At 32.8% G+C, this 24,872-nt stretch overlaps 1 protein-coding gene across 1 annotated transcript in view; it reads left to right on the plus strand.

The window, feature by feature from the left end:
* Positions 1-9,061: 9,061 nt before the first annotated feature.
* al (aristaless related homeobox) overlaps positions 9,062-24,872 on the plus strand; it is a 513,209-nt gene continuing 497,398 nt past the window's right edge. Inside the window, exon 1 of the mRNA XM_072535378.1 lies at positions 9,062-9,190. The gene's annotated coding sequence lies outside the window, so the exon portion shown is untranslated. The remainder of the gene's footprint in view (positions 9,191-24,872) is intronic.

The following is a 24,872-nucleotide window of genomic DNA, read 5'->3' on the forward strand; positions in this document are numbered from 1 at the left end:
GATGAAGTAGCAAAAGGATGAATGCATGAAAGCAACTCAGGTCCTCGTAGACACATCGTCTCAGGACCAGCAACTTCACGTGGAGTCATACGTTGCCATGTTACCAAATCCACTAGTAACTTTAACATCATAATATTTAATACCATATAATGTAAACTAAATTTAATCAACAATTTTTAACGGGTTTTTATCTACATATTTAGTGGCTCAATACATGTATACCTAGTGCACTGATGATGGAACATGGATTCCGAAAACGTTTTGTGATATAGCCCGATTGGGTTTTTAAATTATATACCTTTTATAAAGGATTTTTAATAAAATTTTTTGTTATATATGGTATACAGCCAACTACAGGAACTTAGATTCCTTGTGGATTAGAATATAATGGCTCAATGTGGTCGTCAACATTTTTAGAAAATAGGCACCTTTAGACAGTAGCGGTTCTAGAAATTTTACCTTGGGGAGGGGGGGGGGGGAATTTCAATGAAATACCAACCAAAAGACATAAAAAAGAAAAAGATTAACTCAGAGTACATAAAAAACATACATATTAGTTTTTCTTTAATTTTGGATCTTCCTGGGGGAAATTTTCACCCCACGTGTATCCGCCACTGCCTTTAGAAAAAGAAGATAAAAATTTCGTTATAATGCATTTCCAAAATTGAGAATAGATATTTTTTGTTTCTTTAAGGTAGTGACATAACCTACTGTGAGTATTGGTTTGTTAAAATTGCCTTTCCTTGCAAATACTTTTTCATTACGTTCTGAACCTCATTTTTAACAAATCATATTTTTTCTATTTTGTGTAATCTTCGTCACAATTTGTTTATCTAGTGTACGGTGGCGGACTAAGCCTAAAGCGGGCCCTAAACAACATTGTAATTCCAGGCGTATTTTTCAGTCATGTCACATACTTTGCGTTTGGTACTTTCGTTTCAAAGCATATAGTATGTAGTTCTATTTAGTTATCTGACTCCAAGAAAAAAAAAAAACAATTAATATTCATTTACAAAAATTAAATAAACATATTTAGTAAAACAAACAATAATACTTAAACAAATATACCCAGATTGATTAATAATATTGCTTTTTTTCTCACTTTAATTCTGAAAACTCATCAATTAGTTTAGGCTTACCATAATTATGAAACTCTTAACCGGGACAGTAAATGATGGATAGGGTAAAGTATTAAAAAAAACGATTAGGCTACTGCCAACAATTTTTATTAATAAAATACCTATTTTTTGTACCATTCATACTTCTCGCTTGTATGTACTTTTTTTAATAAAATGTTAATTTTTATTTCTTTTTTCGTAAAAATCGTTACATATCATATTAAAGTTTAATTTACAGTATAGTAATGCTTGTACGGTAGACTCCAACATACGGCTTCTATCGTCCAACCAAATATTTTTCATCATCAAGAAGACACGCTCTAAAGGAGCGGAGGTGCCTGGTAAGCACAAAAATATATTGCACCATTTTTACCAGGTTGGGTGTATCGATGTGTTAAATGTTTAAATAGTAGAACCCATTTGTCAACATAATCAATTTGTATCGTCGTGGAATTCCATTCATCATTCTTTGATGCTATAAAAACTTTCGTAAGTGACAGCTCGTCAAAAAGGTTGTCAGTATTAATATTTTGTCGATCGTCCGAACTGTGTATTTTGTTTATAATTTCAGCAGATCCTTCGATTTCATCCCATTTCAATACGTGATTCAGTCAAATTCATTCGAAAATGTCGGCTCCTCCGAAACTGTCTTCCCACAATTCAATGTATGAAATGCATCGTCGGTAAAAATCAGTTACTTCTGTTTGAAATTTATCAATATCCTGGCTACTACCAAGATTCTTTAATAATAATTGTTTCGCTCTTTGTGGTACAAAATTGCTGTCCATGCGTTCTTGAAGATTAGATATCAATCTTCTTAATTCCAAAATAATGTCAGTCGCACTTGCTTCACTTTTTTCCATGAGTAGTACAGTCTTGTTAAAATTGTTTAATTGTCCATGCACAAACCAAAAATATAACTCACCCGTTTCACTTCCAAAAAATCTCGCATTGCACGTGGAAAGTTATCTTGGGAAAGGAAATATGCTTTTAGTCCTTCGAATATATTTAGAATTTTCTCAATTGCCGGCAAAAGAGAAAGAAATCTGGTACTTCCATGTTGGATTAGGTTTTTATATTCTACATCTACACATTCACAGAATTCCTTCAACTGAGTTACTCGAACTGTGTATATATGAAAATGTTTATATATTTTGACAACTAGTGCTTCAATTTCGATTGGTAAACCATCCACAGCATTTTGAAGTGCATTGTGTACAATATGTGCGCCACATCCAATTCCTATAATATCTACACCTATTTAAGTCTTCTGTAAACATTATTTTGTCCTCTTCTAAGCACACTTCCAAAATTTGTATTACAATTGTCGCCACAAAATGCAGCTACTTTTTTTATAATATCATGACGACGTAATGTTGAAATTATATAATTAATTGAGTCAATATTTCCGATGTCTCACCCTGAACGGACTCAAAATTCAATAGTTTCACATGTACACCTTCTAATGGTAAAAAGTATCTAACAATAATCGGTGCCAGTTTGATGTGCTTTTTATTTGAGATGTCGTTAGTAACACTTACGAAAAAAGCCTTCTGTAAGTCGGTGTGTAACTCTGACAAAGACAAAGGTGCCAACGCATTTACAATGATGGCTTTATATTTGGTTCCCACAACCCCAAATTTTGATTCAAAAAATTTTGAAATCAATTTCGACGTACAATCAGATGTTTTGAAGCTTATATTATGCATTGTGATAAGCGAATGTGGCCTCTTTAGCTGCAATAATTAAATCGTTTTGAATGGGATCATCATTAAAAAAAAAAAAAAAAAATTGATAGAAGAAGTACTTGCAATCGGCGTTACACCAGTCTGGTGTTTTGCACACTTTAAGTGATCTTTAATATCTGCTCGCCCACCGTATGCAATTAAAAATTCAGAAAAACATTGCTGGCATTTCACCCTGCTATTGTCACTACAAAGCTTTTTTATAAAAGGATAATCTTTTTCAAGTTCGCTTGTGAATTTGCAATTTCTTTTCGGCATTTTAAATCAAACACAGCAATTAAATAAAACACAAACTGTTTTCGTATTTTACCACTGTTCACAAAAAAACGAAATGTAATCGCACTGCAAATGATTATTGTAAACTGAAATCTGTTTTTTTTAAATTCATCAATTCTTGTTTTTTTTTTAATGTTTATATTCGTTAACGACTCACTGAAATAATGTGTTTAAGAAATGTGATACGATGAATTGCTGAATTGGTCATTTTGATGATTTCGAGAATTAAGCACTTCTTCTGTGGGAACCGTATTAAAATATCTTATCAATCAGATGAGCAGTCATATTTATTAGAATTGTTTATATAATACGAACGTGAATAATCTTATTTATTATCAGTAAATATGAATCCAGGAGGAAAAAAATCATTCGTGTAAAATCACTTAACAAGAATTCAAAATTACGACAGTTTTGTCAAACCGGGACAAAATGACAAACCGGCCGGGACTCCGGGGCCGATGTCTAAAACAGGGACGTATGGTAAGCCTAGTCATAATTAATAGTTATTTAATAACTCCTTTTCTATATAAACTAATATAAACTATTTAATTTTTGTTAGCCTAATGTGGATCTTAAAAAAAATTATTCTGGCTATTACTGAAAATAATCTTCTCAGAAATAAATTCTCAAAATTGGGTTTAAATTTGAGAATGTTGCAATAATATTTTTTTTACTTAACCCTTTAAGGCGCAAAAGTTTTTTTTATGTCGTTCAAAGCTTATATTCAGTAAAACAATGCAAAACAACTATAAATAGAGTAATAATGTATCCTCTTGGTATTATGTTTTTTTTCTTTGTCGAACAGGACCTGGTTGATTTTTCAACCAAAGAACCATTGCGGTCCCAACGACTTTGAAAATTTCACTAATTGAAAAATCAACCGCTTGTTCAATTTGTTAAGAAAATTGTGTTACTAAATAAAAAAATCACTTTAGACAACGTTTTATTCAAAAGACAATTATTGTAAGAGACAATTATTACAAATGGAAAGGTGTAAAACATTCCAAACAAGGGGCAACATCACATTTTTTGCATATCATGTGAGATCGCTTTGGCTTCTTCTCTATGCTACAGAAAGCACATTGCCGAGAGGTACCTTTTACACGTAAGTGTTCACCAACCATCAAACTTCTAACCACAGGATCAGTAGACCACTTTCGTCCTTCCATCTTGTTTATTTTACGAAATATTGTTGCTACAGGACCCCTTTCTACTCGAAAAATTATGTATGAATTCGTTGACAAAAAAGCTGCGATATGCCAAATGTGACCTAGGCTTGCGTGAATTTCTTTTCATTCTAAGATTATACAATATATGACTGTTTACTACTGTAGCATTTAGGAGTAGTACAATAGTTTCATCCACTATTTTCTGGATTTCCAAGAGAGCGTAGCAAGAAAACATCTGATCGAATCTGTCGACGTCCCACATAAACCGATTGTAATCAAACTGCTTTTGACCATTCAATTTACCACCATCTTCTGAGTCTATGGCTTGGTCATCAGTTATACCATCAATCCATCTGTAGATTTGCTTGGGATCTAGCTCTTGTAGCTTGTCAATTCTGAGTCTGGACATTCTGAAACAGAAACTTCATTTACTATAACAAAAAATTTAATGTTGCTGTTAGTACCAATGCTTTATAATTATTATTTTGTTATAATAATTGCTATCATTATTATACAGACAAAATAAATAATTGTCAGTTTCAAATCAACTAACATGTTGGCAGTATAAACTGGATATAACATGATATAATGTTTAGTTAATGAAAATAAGCTTAAAGAATTTTGCTAACACTACTAATTGGAAAATTAAAACAGAAATAAAAGCACTGGTAACCTAAAAAATCTGCCGTCTAACAGTAATTTATTGTGTTTATCACTAATAAGCTGTATTCCGTTTGCTTTACATAATGTGACAACGTTCTCTATAAACAAATATGATATAAAATAATTAAAACTTACCTAAATAATGGGTTTTTCATAAAAATCGGGCAATTGAAACAACAAAACAGAACACATGTAAGACAGTTAGTACACTAAAGGCGCACCGGTTGAATTATAAACCACTTGTGACCGTAGTTATCGCGCGTTTGTATTTACTGATACTGACTCATCGAAAGATCGTTCCTTAGACAGAATCGTGATAACTGGCTTATTCACAAACCTGTGCGACATTAAGAAGTCAGCGATTCATAACCGGTTGATATATCGACCAGAAATCGTTAAAGGGTTAATAAATGACCACATGAATATAGGCAAAGTAATATATTTTTTTTATTTGTAAAAGTCTTAAATTGTAATACTTCAGTTTTCAGTTCTGCTAGGTTTAAATCTTGTTTATAACATTTTAATTCATCTATTAAAGAGTCACTTACATCGCTATCATGAAAAATTGTTTTGAATTTGTTATTGTGTGTGTGAAGGGAGGTTTAGCTTTGAACTGTGTTCATTAGCCACAGATCATATTAATGAAATATTACTAAAATGCAACTTAAAATGAAATGTATTGTAATAGGCTACCTCAAAAAAAATTAGGTTAATACTAAATATTTATTTTTGTTTTCCTGAAAAATTTAACTAATAGATCATACACTGAGTTTGTTTGGTACATTTGAAAAATATGTGGGAATTTACTATCAATAGTTTTATATCCTTAAGATCTTTTTTAATGTTGCTAATGAAAGAATCGCATATAAAAAAAAATATTAACTTTATAAAGTTATTTGCCACTGAATCTTATGTTGTGTTCTGGAATTTCATCATGAAATAGTGTATTTTCTGAAGTTTTTTATCATTAGTATATGCAATATCTTTAACTTGCTCTACTTCTTTTTCTAAATTATTAAAATTATCTCTACAATACATTGTATGAAATCTATCATTAATTAATTTATTAAAATAGCTGTATTCGTCTTTCGGGATTCGTCTTTTTGTTGAAGAGTCTTGTTTAAAGCATTTATTCTCTCTCAAATCGTTTCCCATACAGTAACAGTACCTATATACTAAAATGGATCAAGTTTTTTGTGTAAACCGGCAGCTTCGGACCTGTTTGTAGTTTTTCATCTTTGTTTCAAGAAAAATTACATAAATTACATATACCGGAGAATGTTGAGAATTCCATGGACTGCCAGGGTCACCAATGAGGAAGTGCTGAGAAGGATAGGTCGAGACTAAAAATTTTTAAGAAAAATAAAAGTATGCAAGACTACATACCTTGGACACATACTGAGGAATGATAAATATAGTCTTCTGCAGGTCATCATGCAGGGTAGAGTCGATGGCAAAAAGGGCATAGGTAGAAAGAGGAAGTCAAGGCTGCGAAATATTCGAGACTGGACAAATATGACTGTAGACGAATTATTCCACGTTGCAAAAGACAGAGAATTTTTTAGAAATGTGTTCGCCAATAACGTTAATTGGGACGGCATAGGAAGAAGAAGAATTTTCCTTCAAGGGTTTCTCAGCTTCGGAACGAGTAGACCACCTAGTATCACAAATAGGTTTAACGCTTGTGTTTGCTCTTAAATGTTGTAATGCATTCCACCTATGTGTAGTAATTGAAAAATACTTACAATTCCTGAACAATATTAAAAAATGTGATCATTTTCATGCAAATTTCGGCAGCAGGTACAAATTGAACAGAAAAAATATGTTGTTTTATTCTAGATTGGTGTCCTTTATACCTATTTATCTTAAATATTAAACGTATTATTATATCTTTCTCCAAGTTTTCATCAGTATTAGAAAATATAGATAGAAATCTCAAAAGTCTTTCTTTTACACCACTTAGAACATAGCGAATAATGGCGGTAAGCTGATCTATGAGAAATATATCAGGTATTAAATCAATAATTAGAGAGTAAAATTTGGCTTCCTTTATTTCGTTCACTATTGTAAGTTGTAAATCTTTCGATACAACAGAAACGAATTCATCGCCTATTGTAGACGACAAATAGTTTATGCACTGGTGCAGCAGTTTGCATATATTTTCATGTGTTTTTACAAAAATAGATCGAATTCGGATAAATATTCCAAAACACCTATGTAATTACCATTATTTTCACTAAAACACTTCATTTTTACCACGAAATGCTGAGAAAGAGTATGAAGAAATAAATTTTATTGTCGCTACCACACTTTTAAGTATGTACCCTCCAATATATTTTTTTCATTTATCATTTATTTTTCTATTTCAGTGTTAATGCGTTCGGTAATTTTAGATCTTTTTATAAAAAATTAAAATGGAGCTAATGTTGCCACTGGAGTTTTCATGCCCTGAAAATTTGTTATGTACATTTTTCCAATCATTTGTCCCTTTTGTCATTAGCGTTGTTTGTTTGGACAATAATTTGCAGACGTAATACAATAAGTAGTTGGTTTCAGTATAAGCCGACCAATCTGCTTTAACTTTTTCTTCACTATTAATTGTTCTGAAGAAGGAAGCAATAGTTAATTTTCTTGTAATTGTTTTGATACTTCTTTGCATCGAATAGAAGATGATTACAAAGAACCATTTATTGATATTGGTGGATTTGTTATATAATACTCTCACATGGCCAGTGGCCATGTGGGGGCGGGGGTTAAACCCCACCAGGACCTTATTCCGACACTGTTACTCACACATTTTAAGGACTCAAAATGGAGGTAACATCATAAAAAATTCGGTGATCAAGTAGCAAATTCAAGGTGCGCTACTGCACATGGCGTCTGTTAAGTATTCTGACCGTAATGCAATGTCGTTTACAAAACTCTTAGTTTCTTCATTACTTTGAGATGATTTTAAATTTATATTTTCTTCTTTTATTTCATCTTTACAATTTGTATTGCTTGATTTTTCTTGGTGGTCTTTTTGCAGAATAGTTTTAAACACACATGATATTTCTTGAGTTTTTCCAAATGAAATTTAGGAAAATGATGATAATTGTTGTAATTGTTCTCCATCGCCAGTTGAAAATTTGTTCAACGATCTTTTTAGTTTTGTTACAACTTTATCCCGATCTGATTTTTGTTTTCCGTTTTCACTTCCACTTAAATGTTTATAGGAATTCATTTTAAAGACTACGTACTAAAAAGAATGATAGTTTCAGCAATAATTATGACTATATTTCCTGTTAAAGAAAAATAAAAATGAATTACAAAAATTAAAAACCTAATTTTCGGGTCCCAAAAATTACGGGCCCTAGGCACGTGCCTAGGTTGCCTAGGCCTTAGTCCGTCCCTGCTTCTTCTTCTTATGGTGCCGGGGTGCCCTATGGAGTTAATGGATGTTAGCGACAATTCTGGCATACTCCTCTCGGTCTTGTGTGGCTCTAAAGAGTGCATGGGCATCGAGGTTTGTCCAATCCCTTATGTTTTTAAGCCCTTGCTAGTGTACAAGAAACATCCATAACATGTTTTATTATCGCAATAATAATTGTTTCATTTTCTTTATCGTCAACTATAATATTTTTTGTTTTCTTTCAATAAATGCCCTACTTATATTCTGCATTAATTTTTAGGTATTCGTGTCTCGAAGTTTCTTTGACATAAAATATTATTTTCAGTGTATTATAAAATAACAATATTGTAGGTGGGGAAGACCAAAAATAGCTTACTTGTGCCGTTACCTTGTGCCATGGTGATACTTGTTTTAATAAAAAAACAAAAGACTGAAAAATCATGGATTGCCGCAAAAATGTGACTCTTAAAAGCAGCCAGTCACGCATACCGACCGGCTAATAAAATACCAACTTCACAAGTGAGGCTCTATATTTTATAATCAAGCAACAGACACTAACAAGGCTGATAATTAATGGGCGCTCCTCCCATGGGCGTTTTGATAGCGGGGCCGCCCCAGAAGGCAGTACGCACTGCCGCAGTCCCCTTGCAAGGCCCTCTATCGACTAAAGTTACCTGTGTTTAAGTTGCCTCTTCACCTGTCAGTAACTGTGTTAATTGTTGAGGTACTGTGCTATTTTTTCGCACGTACGTTTTTGTGTACGCCGGGGTGCGAAAATTTTACGGGTTGTGCTCGGACAAGGAAAACGAAGAGTGACAGTGAGGTCTGGTGAGTACAACGAATGACTTTCACTGGTTGTAGGGTTAATTTAGGTTAGCTTCTTGGCAATTAAATTGTACACTGAAATTTACTAATTCACCAGCAAATAATTTAATTTAATAGATTAATTATCAAACATGATAGGTATAGGTATATTTGTTTTGAATACGTAGAAGTGACAATAAATTATTACCTATTAATTGGCAATAAAACTTCCTCTATGAGTATAATCATTTGTTTTCTTGTGTATAAAAATAAATAAAAAAGTAAAAGCTGTCTTCTAAATTTAAAGGCTCTTTAATCTTTTTAGCTCACATCAGATAAAACATAAGTCATTTTGAAAATTAGCTTACTTCACTAAATAAAACATTTTTAAGACAATCGCTGTAAGTATGATTCGTACTCGTAGAAATGTATCTTTCAAAATCAGATAGTTGCAAATCTTTATAATAATTTGAAAGTTATTTGAGGCCAATTTGAGATTATCCAAAAATTGAAAAAGTCGACTACTCTTACAACCTAACCCTATAACAAGGTTGTTTGCAAGGGTTCATACGTACCTTATAAATCGATATTTTTTATTATATCTGCATCAAATTCTTAGTACATAGAACTTTTTAGCGTGCATATTTCGGTCATTATTTATTTATGTATTTAACCTCCTTTAAGACACAAAATGATTGTTATTACATTAAGAGAGTGCTTACTACTGCTAAAAACTAATAACTAAGTAGGTATATTAAAAACTAAAACTAGACGGAATAAAACAAGTAAAAAACACTATACATCTAAATTAAATTTTAAGACAACAACTTTTGCAGACTAGAAATTTGTTTCAAAAGCAACTTTTATTTGTTTCACAGAAGAATTTAAAAAGTCCATATCACAGTTAATTATCGCTAGTTACTTTCTTCTAACATTTTATTTATGGGTGAACAATCAGTCTTATTAGTTGAGAACAGTCGTTTGTTATTAATTCTTAGATGTATTTTTGGAACATTAAATTTAATATTATTTATAAAAAAGCAATCTTTATGTGATTTACAACATAGTAAATAAAAAGGGCTGAATGAAAATTTCTTCCATTATCCAGTTGCTGAACTTTAAAGCAAGTTAACATAGCATTATAGGAAATCATGTATGGATAGATCATTGTATGGATAGATACCAAACTTTCTGACATAAAGAAACCTCAAGAATCGTTTTTGAAGCATTTCAATCAGATCAACATTAAATTCGGCTTGTGGTGCCCATATAATAGAGGCATACTCCAAGTGCAAGGAGGTCTTACCAGTGCATTGTGTAATGATATTAGAGTTTCAAATCTTTTAAAAAAATTTGAATTACGAATTATGAAGCCAAAAGTTCTGTATGCCTTTCCAATGATGATCCGATAATGTTCATTAAATCTTAAATTTTGCTGGACCATTACTCCAAGATCTTTGCAAGTGTTCTTTCTTCCAAGTACAGTGCTAGAAATTTTGTATTGGTTCTCCATGAATTGTGTTTTTCGAGTGATAGTAAAAACATGACATTTAGAAGTGTTTAGAAACATTTTGTTATCATCGAACCATTGAATTACTGAGTTCAGATCACATTGCAGCATCCCAGAGTCCTGCAGAGTTGAAATTTCTCGAAAAATCTTAAAATCATTTGCAAATAGCAGGCTTGTCGAAAACTTTACACAGTGAGGTAAATCGTTAATAAAGTTAGCGAACAGAAGAGGACCCAACTTGCTACCTTGTGGTACACCTGATATTGACATAAATGGCTTAAATAAACTGTTATCCACTTTAATTTGATTTAACTTATCAGAAAGATATGACCTCATAAACATACATGCTTCTGAATCAAAACCAAATTTGCTTAGCTTTTCAATAAGTATAGAGTGATCAATATTATCAAAAGCTTTGATACAGTCGGTAAAAATGACATCCAGCTGAGTTTTATTATTTATGGCCCCCGCTGCAAAACTTGTAAAAACGCACAAATTTGACACAGTGGACTTCCCTGGTAAAAAACCATGTTGTTCTGGACAGAACCTGTCTCCAAAGTAATACAAAAAATATGGTTATAAAGCACATTCTCGAATATCTTAGCAATTGAATTGATGACAGATATAGGCCTATACTTCTCAACGTTACCAGCATTACCAGATTTAAATATAGGTGTTATAACTGCATGCCTTAAGCTATCTGGAAATTTACTTTGTTTAAGTTGATATTTTTGAAAAGTAAAAGCTCCCCTGATTCAGTGTACTATTGATACTATTTAATCTTTGAAATACAGAGCCAAAGTATTCTGCAAAATCATTGGCAGTATCCTGACAGCCACTTATGGCCACACCCCTATAAGAGACGGGATTGTATAAAGGACCAAAAACTGCTAGGATCAGTTTGTACATTTTTGTCAATATTTTCATTGTGACACCTATATGCTTTCTTACTAAGCTGTTTCACCTCTCATATCAGTGATTTATATTCAGCCAAAACCAAAGCATTTGCAGATTTATTTACCCGCCTATGAAGACCATTCTGATGTTTAATCTTCGATATAAGTTCTGAAGTAAAGAAAGTAGGATACCTGTTTGTTGATGCAACGCTGTGCCTATAAAAAATGCTAGGCAACTTGAATTAATAATATCTACAACATAGTTTTAAACCACGAGTTGATTTTTCTTATGCTGACAAAAATTTCTTTGTTTAGTTACTTACAAATACATAAATTGGCGGTTCATTATTCTCAGTTAAAGTGACAATAGTTTTGTGATGAGAAAGATAAATATTGAAAAGGTTACCAAAGAAATCTGCAAAAATACTAATTATTCAAATGTTTGAAAATATAGATCATATTGTTAAAATAATAACTTCAAATGATCCAAACTGTACATCTGCTTTTTACGTTAAATAAATAAGTCTCTTATTTTGTTCATGTTTTTCTTGTCACTGTCAGTTCTAATTAGGTGTTAATGTAAACATAATAAAACATAACGTATCTATGTGTGAGTTAGTGCCTTTAAGGCAATTGCACCGTTAAAGATACTTTGCTTCACATTGGGGCCTTAAGACGGGTTGACACGATCCAAGAATGCTTGGATTCCAACTTGGACCAAGTAGACTTGTACAAGTGTATTTGTAGCAAGTTAGTTGCCACGGTTAAATGACTTGGATGTCAAACAACCCTTGTAAAGATAGCAGAAGTGATTGTAGAAGGTATTCTAGTAGTTGCTGATATGTTGATACATGAGCTTGATATCCAGAAAAAAAAAAGGAATAAAAAAGAAAAAATGCCGCACTTCTAGAATCCTTATTTTTATAATCCTTTATACGTACTTTCCATAATGCTTCCTCAGCTTCGTATAACTCCACGAATCCCTTTCAGACCATTTTCTGTTTGTGTTTACTTCTCGTTTTCGATTTTTCGACACCATTTTAATTATACAATACCACATTACTTGGATCCGAGGAAGTTGGTCAGCGTCTTACTTAACTTGGATAGAATCTGTTGATACAAGTGTACCTGGATGAACAGGTGACACCATCAAAGTAGCTTTCAAGTGTTTCGCGAGCAACGTCCAAGCAGACTTTAACCAAGTACACTTGGATCGTGTCAACCCGCCTTTAGACTCATTGTGCGTACTTTAAAGGGTCATGCAATATATATTCGGCGTCTAGACAAAAACTATGAAAAGTGTTATAAAATCGGCAGATAAATCCATGCTTTATAAAGGTAATCAAAACATAGCATGAGAAAAATAGACTGTCTCCATCCCAGTTTAGGTCTGCCTCTTGTTTTTTTACCTGGTGGTATCCATTCCTTTATAACTCTTTACAGATTGCTCTTCTCTCCTCTCAATATGTGTCCATATCATCTAACTCTTTGTGCTTTTATTGCTCTTACTATGTGCTCTTGACCCATACATTCTTGTATTTCGAGATTCATCCATTGTCTTGCATCTTTTTCGTTTTTCCTCTTTGGTTCCAGTATTTTTCTGATAATCTTTCTCTTAAAAACTCTTCTTCTCTTGCTGTTATTGTAAATGTTTCTGCAGCATAATAATATACTACTGTTGGTCTTACGATCGTTTGTAGATTTTCATTTTTGTGTTTCGGCTTATTTTCTTATCTCTTAACATTTTTTTATTTCTATAAAACGCTGTGTTTTCCGCTTGAATTCTTCTTTTTATATCTACATTTTAATTTCTTATATTGACTAGTACTCACAAATATTTGAATGTTTCAACCTCTTCGAAACTGTGTTCATCTATTGTCAGTTCTGTCATTTGTGTCATCTTTTTCTTGCTCTCGTTCATGTATTTTGTTTTATTTTCATTTATTTCCAGTCCTCTCAGTTTGGCTTCGTTTTCTATTTCTTGAAAGGTTTCCTTTAATGCACTTCTATCTGTTGCTACTATGGTTATATCGTCCCCATATCCTGTTATTTGTAGCGCATTTTACAGTGCCTCCCCACCGTATTTTATAAGTTCTGCACATATTTCGTGTTCTCCCGATGTTTTCCCGTTTTTAGGTTTGCATATTTTCTCTTTCACTTCTATATAGGTCAATTCTTCTCTTCATCTTGTTCTGTGTTCGTTATTGTTTGTCTTTTTACTTCTCTATCCGTTTCTTGATATATTTTTTCGTAATACTACTGGCATTTTTCTGCTTCTATAGCTATATTAGCTGTTCATTTTCGGTTACCTAGTTTTAATTATTGGTACAATAGTTTTGGGTTGTATCTTTTATTTTCTGTTTCTATCTCGTTCTTAATTTCTTCTACTAGTTGATTTTTTTTCGATTTATATGTTTGTCTTTGTCTTTTGCCTTCGATCTTTTCTATTTTTCCCGTTCCTCTTCTTTGCTTGTGCTTAACCATTTCAATTGTTTTATTCTTTTCTTATATTGCTAATTTGCACTCATCGTCATACCAATTATTTCTTCTTTTTTGTTTATTCCTTGTTTGATTTTTTTTTCAGTGTTCCTCCATTTGTTGTTTTTTGAACTGCATCTCTGTATTTACTTCTTGTACAAATCTTCTTCGTACTTCTTTCTCTTTCAATTTATCTACGTCCTATTTTCTCTGTGCTTTTCGCCTTTCTTTAATTAATTTCTATTAAATATCTTGTATTTCGGGTATGGTCAGAAATGATAGAGGTGCTACTTTGTTGAACTATCTAGAAGAAAAGCATATATACACAATGAACTCCTTTTACAAAAAGAAGCCCCAACGAAAATATACATGGATCAGCCCTAATGGATCCACAAAAAATGAGATCGACTACATACTATCCACGGAACGATATATCGTTAAAGATGTAACATTTCTTAACATATTCACAACAGGTAGCGATCACAGGATGGTCAGAGCAAAAATTAGTATTAACGGTAACTATGAAATGAAAAGAAAAATAATTAGAAACTGGGATATAGTATATATTCTTAGATATAGTATAATCTAAGTATACTTGTCTAAAAATACTATACTATCTCGGCGTCACACTTGATACCAAATTAACATGGGGAGAACATATTAATAACTGTTTAATTGAATGCGAAAAAAGCCTAAATCTTTTAAAGGTAGTTAACCGTCCTAAATAGGGCGCTGATTCTAAGGTTAACCTAATGTTTTATAGGACATAAACCATGTCAATTATTAACTATGGTTACTTTTTATATGGGTCTGCTACAAATACAAGACTTAAAAAATTAGGCCGAATTTTAAAGGTAGTTAACTCTCATAAATAGGGCGCTGATTCTAAGGTTAACCTAATGTTTTATAGGGCATAAACCAGGTCAATTATTAACTATGGTTGCTTTTTATACGGGTCTGCTACAAATACAAGACTTAAAAAAGTAGGCCGAATCCAGTATAAAGCTCCGCGTTTAGTTTTAGGTCCACTTAAATCTACACATACTGAAAATTTATTAGCCGAATGTATGAAACCTTCCTTAAATACGTCTTTTTTTAGCTGAAAAGTTTATCCTTAAATGCCAAGGTAATAACCAAACCTAATTATTGCAAAAAATATCCGACTTATATGTGTCTAACTTAGTTTACAAATGGTGGTATACCAAAAATTCTCCAATTTTAGCTATAGCATTTCCTAATGTTTCTTCTTATTTAGAAATCCCAGCTAAAACTAATTTCTTCCAATCTAATTTCAATATTCTTTATTCCCAAACCAAAATTTATTTACCTACTTTTGATGATAACAACGCCATTAAACTTCAGAAACAACTTGGCAAATTTAATAAGCCTTATAGGATCTTCACAGCTGAGCCAAAATACATTTTAGGAGTTGGTTGTGCAGTATACATATATACAAAACGATCAAGAACACATTATGTTTAAATTAAATCAACAATGTTCCATTTATGCAGCAGAAATGTTTGCAATACATCAAGTTCTGGAATGGAATTCTATTGAGAAGAAAATGTCGGTTCAAAAAATAGTAATCCTGTCGGATTCAAAATCTGCGTTATCTGCTAATACAAAAACAGTATTATCCTCAAAATTTTAGAAAATCAACTAAAGTTATTAAAAAGAAATAATTCAGTCTCTTTCAATTGAGTAAAGGGACATGCTGGCGTCTTGGGTAACACCAAAGCAGATTATTTTGCTAACGAAGCGACTTCAAAAGGATTAGAAATTAGTTGGCTCAATAGAAGTTTTAGTCTCGCTGCGTAAACAAGAATTAAAAGGAAACTGAGAAATTTAATGATGCTTTCTATAATAATAGAACTAATAACCTATATACAAAAATTTTTCCTACTGCTCCTTTTGCTGCAAGAAGTCATCTCAATAGAAAAGTACATTCAATGCTTGTTAGATGCCTTGTTAATTATGCTACTGTGAAATCCTATCTTCATAGATTTAATTTAAGTGAAACCGAACTCTGCGATTGTAATGGTAACACTGAGGATATCAATCATTGGATGTTCGGGTGCAGATATAATGATGCTGCTATTAAGTATCTATTGGAAATCTGATAAAAGAACAAATACCTCTTCCGTAGAGTCAATCTTTTATTTTACATATTATTATCTCTCGTCATAATATTAAGCTTAACCAAATTTTTTTGAGATATTTAAAATGGACTAAAAGAAAAATTTATAATGGAATGTGTAAATCTAGCTTTGTGCCCTCTGTCTATCCTTGTAAGTATGATTTCTTGTCAATCTATTGATTCTTGCGATACTGATGTTTACAAAATATTTTTAATTTACCTCTAGGCGAAGTACTATTTTGTTAACAAATGCAATAGGTCAATACATCATTAACAAATTCAAGTAGTCAAATACATTATCGTGGCTGAATGGATCAAGTTATCCAAAGCCATTAATTAAATTAAAAAGAAACATGCTCCCGATTTCGCCGTTTGATTGATTTGTTGGTGCAAAGATCAATTGAGTACGGTGTTTTTGCAAATTATTCGGATTCGGGCGCCGTTAGTATCAATATCCGCTGATTTTGTTATAAGGTAAGAGTATTTCATCTCATAATTAGAATAAAATATACAAGTGCAGTTATAATTGCGCGCCAGGCCCCTACATAACGAGGAAAAACGATATAGACGAAGAGGTAGTTAATTAATATTATGAGCAAAATAACTGTAAATAAAATTATAAACATTATAAAATAATTAATTCAAAAAGATATGGTTACGAAAATAAAACATGTCATCTATACACACACAGTAAAAATGGATTTATCAACAGACATTTCAGGTTTGGATCAATGTTTAATAATCTTAAGATACAAAAATAAAAAAACTAAAAGAAGTGATAATTAGTTTGAAACCTACTACAAAAGAAGATCTGTTTAAAAATGTTCTCAACACTCTCGTATTTGTAAGTCCTGATATCAAAAATTGTATTGTTGATGGCTCTGATGGAGATGCAAATATGTCTGGCGAGTACAACGGAGTTATATCCATACAGATGAGTGCGTACCAGCATCTATATTATTCTTCAGTTTATTGCAGCAAACTCCCAAAGTACGGAGGACCAGATCTGATCAAACCGCTACTCAAAATAATCCAAAAAATAATAGAACAAAACAGAATTCCTCAAAAATTGAGATCAAGCATCCTAATACCTCTCTTCAAAAAGAGAGACAAATCGGAGCCAGAAACTTACAGAAGAATTAATTTATTAAACACAACACTAAAATTAACAACCAAAGTGATAACTAATAAACTGAATTAACAACCAAAGTGATAACTAATAAACTGAATGAAATGATAACACTAGCAGAAAAACAACAAGGTTTTAGGTCGGAAAGATCATGCACCGATGCTATATTTATAATGAGACAACTGCAAGAGAAATCATTAGAATACAACAAAACCGGCATACCTATGTGTCGTGGACCTTAAAAAGGCATTTGACAGGGTCAAATTAAAGGGCATTATCTACTTATTGTACGCAAGAGACTTTGAGAAAGCGTTTGACTCAGTCCAGCATAGCTCCATGTTAAGAGCTCTTACAGAGTGCAGTATTGATCATAGGTACACAACTCTTCTTCGGAATGTATATAATAGCGCAACAGCTGCAGTTAGAACGTATTATGGCAACACAAATACATTTCCCCTTCGAGAGGGGTATTAGGCAAGGAGATACCATCTCTCCTAAGCTATTCACCGCTTTGTTGCAGACTGCTATGAGAAACAATAATTGGGAAAATATTCTAGTCAACATAAATGGAGAATTTCTGAACAACTTGAGATTTGCAGACGACATAGTCCTTATTGCAGACTGGGTAGATCATGCCTGCCAGCTTCTTCAAGACCTTCAGAGCTCGTGTACATGAGTTGGACTTAAAATTAATTTCTCGAAAACACAATATATGACCAACCTAGTACTGGCGAAAAATATCTCAACTGACGGCACGCTAATTGAACAGGTGAATGGCTATAAATATCTGGGCCACGAGATTAAATTAGGGGGAGATAATCAAACAACGGAGCTAAACAGGAGAATAGGACTGGCATAGGCGGCTTACTGAAAACTGAGAGAAGTCTTTAGATAAGATATTCCCACGTGCTTGAAAAGGAAAGTCTTTGATCTTTGATCAATGTGTACTCCCAGTTCTAACGTATGGAGCAGAAACATTGACCCTTACCAGAAAAGTAATCAATAAAATAAAAGTGGCACAGAGAGCGACGGAGAGGTCAATATGCTGAATATATCCCTCAGAGACAGAGTATCAAATACAATAATTAGGAGAAAAACTGGTGTTACTGACGCAGTTCAAAGGATTACCATATTGAGATGAAACTGGGCGGTGCATGTTGCCAGATTAAAAGATGGAAGGTGAACGAAGAAAATTCTGGAATGGAGACCCGATTCTTATCCCTTATCGAAACCCGATGCTTATCGTAATCGAGGACGTCCTCCAACAAGGTGGTCATATGACATCAAGCGCATTCAGCACAACTAGATTCAGGGTGCTCAAGATAGAATGCATTGGAATTATTTACGGGAGGCCCATGTCCAGCAGTGGACTCAAAACGGTTGATAATGATGTACGCAAAAGAGATACCTTTAAGAATAATCAAAACGATCGAAAATATGTACCAAAACAACACAATAATACACCCAGGTATGTTCACTATTTTGAAATAACCTTAAGAAGGCATTTGACAGGTTCAAATTAAAGAGCATTATCCACTTATTGTATGCAAGAGAGATACCTTTAAGAATAATCAAAACGATCGAAAACATGTACCAAAACAACACAATAATACACCCAGGTATGTTCACTTTTTGAAATAACAATTTCGAAATTACAGACGAACTTACTACTTCGAATTTAAAGAAATAAAAAGAAGAGGACATTGTTATGTCCAACAAAAGTCTAACACAGGACTAAATCATTAGCTTCCTGTTCAATATGGAATTTATTAATATTTAACTTCAACTTAGTTAAGTGAAGAAGTTAGTTCAAGTGAAGAATTGATAGATGCAACAAAGAGTATATACATGAAAACAACAAATACAGTAAGAATGTTAAATATACAGTCAGAACCATTTGAAACAACCCAAGGAGTTAGACAAGGGGGAAGTCTCAGCCCAGTACTATTCATAAATGTAATAGATGAGATAGTGAAAGAATGTAAGAAAACATTCAAGAAATACTGCATCGGTTGGAACAGAATGCAAATGATAAATGCTGAGATGTGTATATTTGCAGACGACATAGTATTAATTGCGGAAACTGCAGAAAAACTGAAATACAACTTAGAGAAATGGAACCTAGAAGCAAGCAAATACAACTTAAACGTAAACAAAGAGAAGACTCAGATAATGAAAATATCAAGGAAACAAGGGACGGAAGATCAAATAGAAGTAATGATAGACCAACAAAAAATAATACAGAAAAAAAGAAAAGAATTCATACAAATACTTAGGAACAGTAATCAACAACAAAGGAGACATCGAGGATGATCTTAACAACAGAATGGAAAACACAGGAAAACTATTCAAAGCACTAAATAGAGGATTCCTTAATAACAAAGAAATATCAACAAAGACCAAGATGACAATATACAAAACAATATATAGACCTACAGTGACATATGGAGCAGAAAATTGGATATTAAACAAAAGACATCAGAGCAGAATTCAGGCAGCAGAGATGAAATACCTCAGAAGAACGATAGAAGTAAAAAGAACTGATAGAATCAGAAATGAAGAGATAAGAGAAAGAATCAAAATCAAACCGATACTCGAGTCAATCAAAGAGAAAAAATTGGCATGGTTCGGACATCTAACTCGGATGGACAATAATAGACAAGTTAAAAGAGTGTGGGACGCCAAACCAATAGGGAAGAACAGAAGAGGAAGACCCATTAAAGAATGGAACAGTGACATCTCGCAGATACTACAGAGTAAGGGTAAGACTTGGCAGGAAGCAACACAGATGGCATCCAATAGGAAGGAATGGAGAAAGTTCTTTAAGAGCTAGGACACCTCAGAAGACTGTCAAATAGTGTAATGTAATGAATTGTATTTTAAACGGCCCAACACCGAAAGGTATAAATGGGTCTACTGATTAAGTAAAGTAAAGTAACTTCAACTTATTACCAGATTTCAAAAGTCAACTATTTTTGTGGATGCATAGTAAAAAAAGAACGATTTTTTGTTCGTTTTTGCAACTAATTCTTGACTTTTTGCGATTATTTCTGGTTTTATTATATCTAACTTGTTTTCATTACTATTGATTTTGTGATCAAAGTCACGAGTTGGAACATAGTAACAAATTCAATAGATAAGCGAATACCTAAACAAAGTTAATAAATGCAAAAATTTATAGGAAATTAAGCAATATCTAGAAAAATTTAAGACTAATTTACAGTTCACAAGGACAGGACAGGACAGGTAATTAAAGAACCCTAATTGCGCCAAAGCGTGTTTAACAAAGGCAATACAAACGAAAGAAAATATATCCTTGCTTCATACACACACACACATAATATATATATTCTTCAGTATGGTGCAGCCAAGTTAAAAAAGGTGCATGTTAACTTGGGAAAGGATCACTACAGGAACACTGCGACCAGTTTGTGGCAATAATGTCAGAAGACTCTGAGGATTCCAGAGCAACAACTAACACACCCACAGAGGAAGCCAAGCTACCTGAGAAAAGGAATGCCAAACGTTTAGAACGTTTCAAACAACAAGAAGAGGTTAATTACTTGAAGGATCGGTTTAACCGCATAGGTTTAGTTATGTATGAAAAACACGAACGAACAAAAAGTACTGTGACAGTGGAAAACGAAATAAATGTGTTGCTGGCAGTTACTGAAAATCTAAATACAAGTTTACGGACAAAATCAAATCAATAGGAGCATCCACAGACATCAATCTCCCACTCAATTTTAACCCAAAGATTCAGACGCTCATCATACGAAAGCTTTTATTCCTTACATCAAAGGTGTCACTGAAAAAGTCGACAAAATTCTAAAATCAAGAGGAGTAAATACAATATTTACCTTCCAACAAAAACTTTCATCTCTTGTCCGATCAATCAAAGACAACCTTGTGCAGACTGCCACCGATCCTACATAGGCCAAACAAATCGTAGAATCCAAAATAGGATTCATGAACATTCCATTTCTGTTCGAAATTCCGACTCAATTTCAGCTTTAGGTCAACACCATCTTCATACAGGTCACAAAATTGATTTTGAAAACTCCAGAACCGTAGCCCTCATCCACTTCTATAAACCAAGAATTATCCGAGAAGCCATAGAAATTTAAAAAAAGTCCAAATTGCCTCAATAAAATAGATGATGGCATACGGTTACCTTCGACTCTCATAAAGAAAAGACAGTCCGCCCACCCGTCAATCAAAATTCTACTGTCCAAAATATTATACCACCGACGGTATAAATGACCCCGTAAGTATCAATAAATTAATTATCATTGCATTGGGAGAAGCTTAAGCTAGATAAATTCAGTATCTCAAAGGAGGTAGCAGTTTTGGTTAGGGCATAAGATCGAGATTCTTTCGAGTTCCTCTCGGAATTTCCACACTACCCTAGAGTCCACCTTAGGGCTTATTAGAGCCCCATAGTTTCTTGGCTTTGTGTCCATATATTGATCTGCGTCAGTTCGAACGCACTCACGGTAATTTCTCTTGCACAGTTTAAAATTTCCTAAATCTCTGTCTCAAATACAGAGGTGTATTCGTGTATTCTCCTACTAGAATAGAAATGTTTAAATTTATACCACTAGCGAATATTTCTGCACCTGATCTTTTCTGTAGTTTTAGACTGACAGTCTGGGGCAGTCTTTGTTTTGTCTCATTCATCCCCTCGTGTCCAAATGTCTACTCGGAAAGGTACTTTACGTCTATATTTGGGTGCTACATGGTCGGAAATCATCATCCATTCATTTATTCCTGATTTTAGTTATGGTGTGATCTAATCGTTACGTTGCTCATGTGCTTTGTATACATCTTTTTTCGTTTCGGCCATTGTAACTATATGTAAAGAAGGGAGGTCCAGTACAGTTTTTATATCTTGCTTAGTTTGAGGATGGCATTTTTTTGCTAAAACTTTTGCCACCATACCACTGATGCACCTGAAATTGATGGTATTATAAATGTAATATAATATATCTGGTTTTAAACGCCACATTTTTCTATAAGAGCGTTTAGCTGGCTACCATATTAACGTAGTTACAGCTCTCCTGGTTATTCGTTCTATCTGCTGATTCTAAGTAAGCCTTGAGTCCCATATGACCTTAAGATTCTACTTCACTTACCAGATTTAGATGTACAATTTAGGCTTAGTAAACCCAATCTACCCTATGTGGATTTAGTGCCGTTTCCATAGAGATTTTTGCTCGATGCGCACTTTTTTTTATTTACAAAAATATACCCGCATCAACCACTAAGGGTTATTAGCGGGGGATATGCTCAGACGAAAAGATACATTTTATAACATAAAAATACTTTACAATTTGGTATATATTTTGATTGTTTTGAGATAATTTAATAAACACGCTAAATTTGAAGTCAGCACATTTTTAGATTGTCACTTAGAGCACACGCGATACTTTCGTCCTTGTATACTTGTCACTCGATAATTATGTTTCACTGATAATTGAGTGTTGCACTTGGTTAAGTGTTGCACTTGGTACACTTCGGAGCAGCCTTCTTATTGAAAATATGTTTGTGCGTAAGTAGAGTATGTTCTATTCGAAGTTTATTAATGATAACTTGGTCTTTTCTATTACTTGGTAAGATGAGTAATGCGCTCATTGAGTCGGTGATAGTAGTAAATTTGCTTTCATGGATAAAACTACATTTTTTCTTAACCCCGTGAATTGTCGTAAGTTCTCCAGTATATATACAATATATATATATATATATATATATATATATATATATATATATATAATCGGTTCACAATTTGTCGATAGCTCACTACAAGTTTAACCCTAATTAGAGAACTGAAATACAGAGAGGATAGGTAATACGATATAATAGTAAAAACCAACCTGAAACTGACGATTTAAGATGTTTTCGACTAACCCACCTTGTATCTGAAGGAATACAATACAGCAGGCAACCTTATAATCCTATTACGAGGGTATTTTGAATGGTTAGAGATGACCGACCAGTGTCGTAGAGTATATGATTGAAACATCTATTTGAACTAAATAAATATATTTTTTAAATTGCACGGTATTGCCAATGATATTTTTTAATAAAACTTATTTAGTTTATTCAAAAATAAAAAGTTTCTTGCTATTTGTAAAAGATACATTTATTTAATTAAGGGGAAAGGTGCCAAATGTCGCGTGGCAAAATTTCCAATGTGTTTTAAATGTATCCATTATTTTCGAATCCGGAGAAAACTAATAAATATTTTTGAAAAATTTAAACGCAGAATAAAAGATTACATTATTACCGAGGGCAGAAAGTCCCTGAAAACTTCTACAATGTTTATTTTAATATGTTATGTAACGGGTGAAAATAAAAGAGAAAATATAGTATAAATTTTAATTGAAAATATTGCATGCAAAAGAAACTTTTTATTTATTCTAATAAATATTTCAAAAAATTCAAAATAAATAGGATTAACTTCGGAATCTGAGTCGTCTTAAGGGTTAAAAATTTAGCGGTTGTGTCTCTACGGTCGCATCAATTATGTTATCAAGATCCCACATTTTTTATTCATCTTCTATTACATGTCTTACTGCATCTTTCCAGTTTTGTTCTGTAATACGTTGTAAAGACTCGTATAACAATTCACGTACAGCTTGTATTTTATATGACGTATTTTTTCTAGCCACATAACTTTTCATTTGTGTCCAAATGAGTTCAATTGGATTTATTTCGAGTGGAAGTCTAAGGACTGTGATGTTTCGCCTTTCCGCCATTTTGTCAACTACATATTTCTTGAACTTAGATTTGTGTTGCCGGGCATACCCATTATATTATTAAAAATCTGGGGAATACCATCCTAATTATCTTGCAACGAATAGTACCTTCGGATATGAATTCCAGGTTTTCTAGTAAAGTGATTAAACGCGAAGATTAGTATTGAAATATCCAAAGAGATAAGGTATTTTTATTTACAAAATTGTTAATGGTTAAATTCTTATTTTTATTAATATAATATAATAACCAACATTAGCCGTGAATGTTTTAATTGGTTTTTTGCTAAATATATTAGTATTAAAATATTATTAATATTATATATAACAGTATTAAAACATTATATTATTATTTAATGAATAAACACCTTAGGAACGCCTATGATTTACGACCGTTTTATGAGTTTGAGGCACATTTCATGCTATCAACAATTTGTGAACGGAGAATATATATATATATATATATATATATATATATATATATATATATATATATATATATATATATAATATATACTATATGATACGCACACTGCCCTTGATATATCGGACCTTTAATCAACACGGCTTCTCTAAAATGCCTATGATGAATGACATCAGCCTTATTGGGCTAAGAGGCTTTTATTTGTTCAGTTTTGTCGGTTTAGCGATTAAAAATCACCCTTATAAGCCTCCATGCTTTTGGTATGTACTAAGCCATAAGCTAACTTGTAGTATTATACATAATTTTTTGTACAGCAAGTCATTTCCCTCCTGGAGAAGTATTGTATATGGCTCAAATGAGTTTATTATAATAAACGA

This window comes from Diabrotica undecimpunctata, chromosome 6 (assembly GCF_040954645.1).
Source record: "Diabrotica undecimpunctata isolate CICGRU chromosome 6, icDiaUnde3, whole genome shotgun sequence".
NCBI classification, from domain to species: domain Eukaryota; kingdom Metazoa; phylum Arthropoda; class Insecta; order Coleoptera; family Chrysomelidae; genus Diabrotica; species Diabrotica undecimpunctata.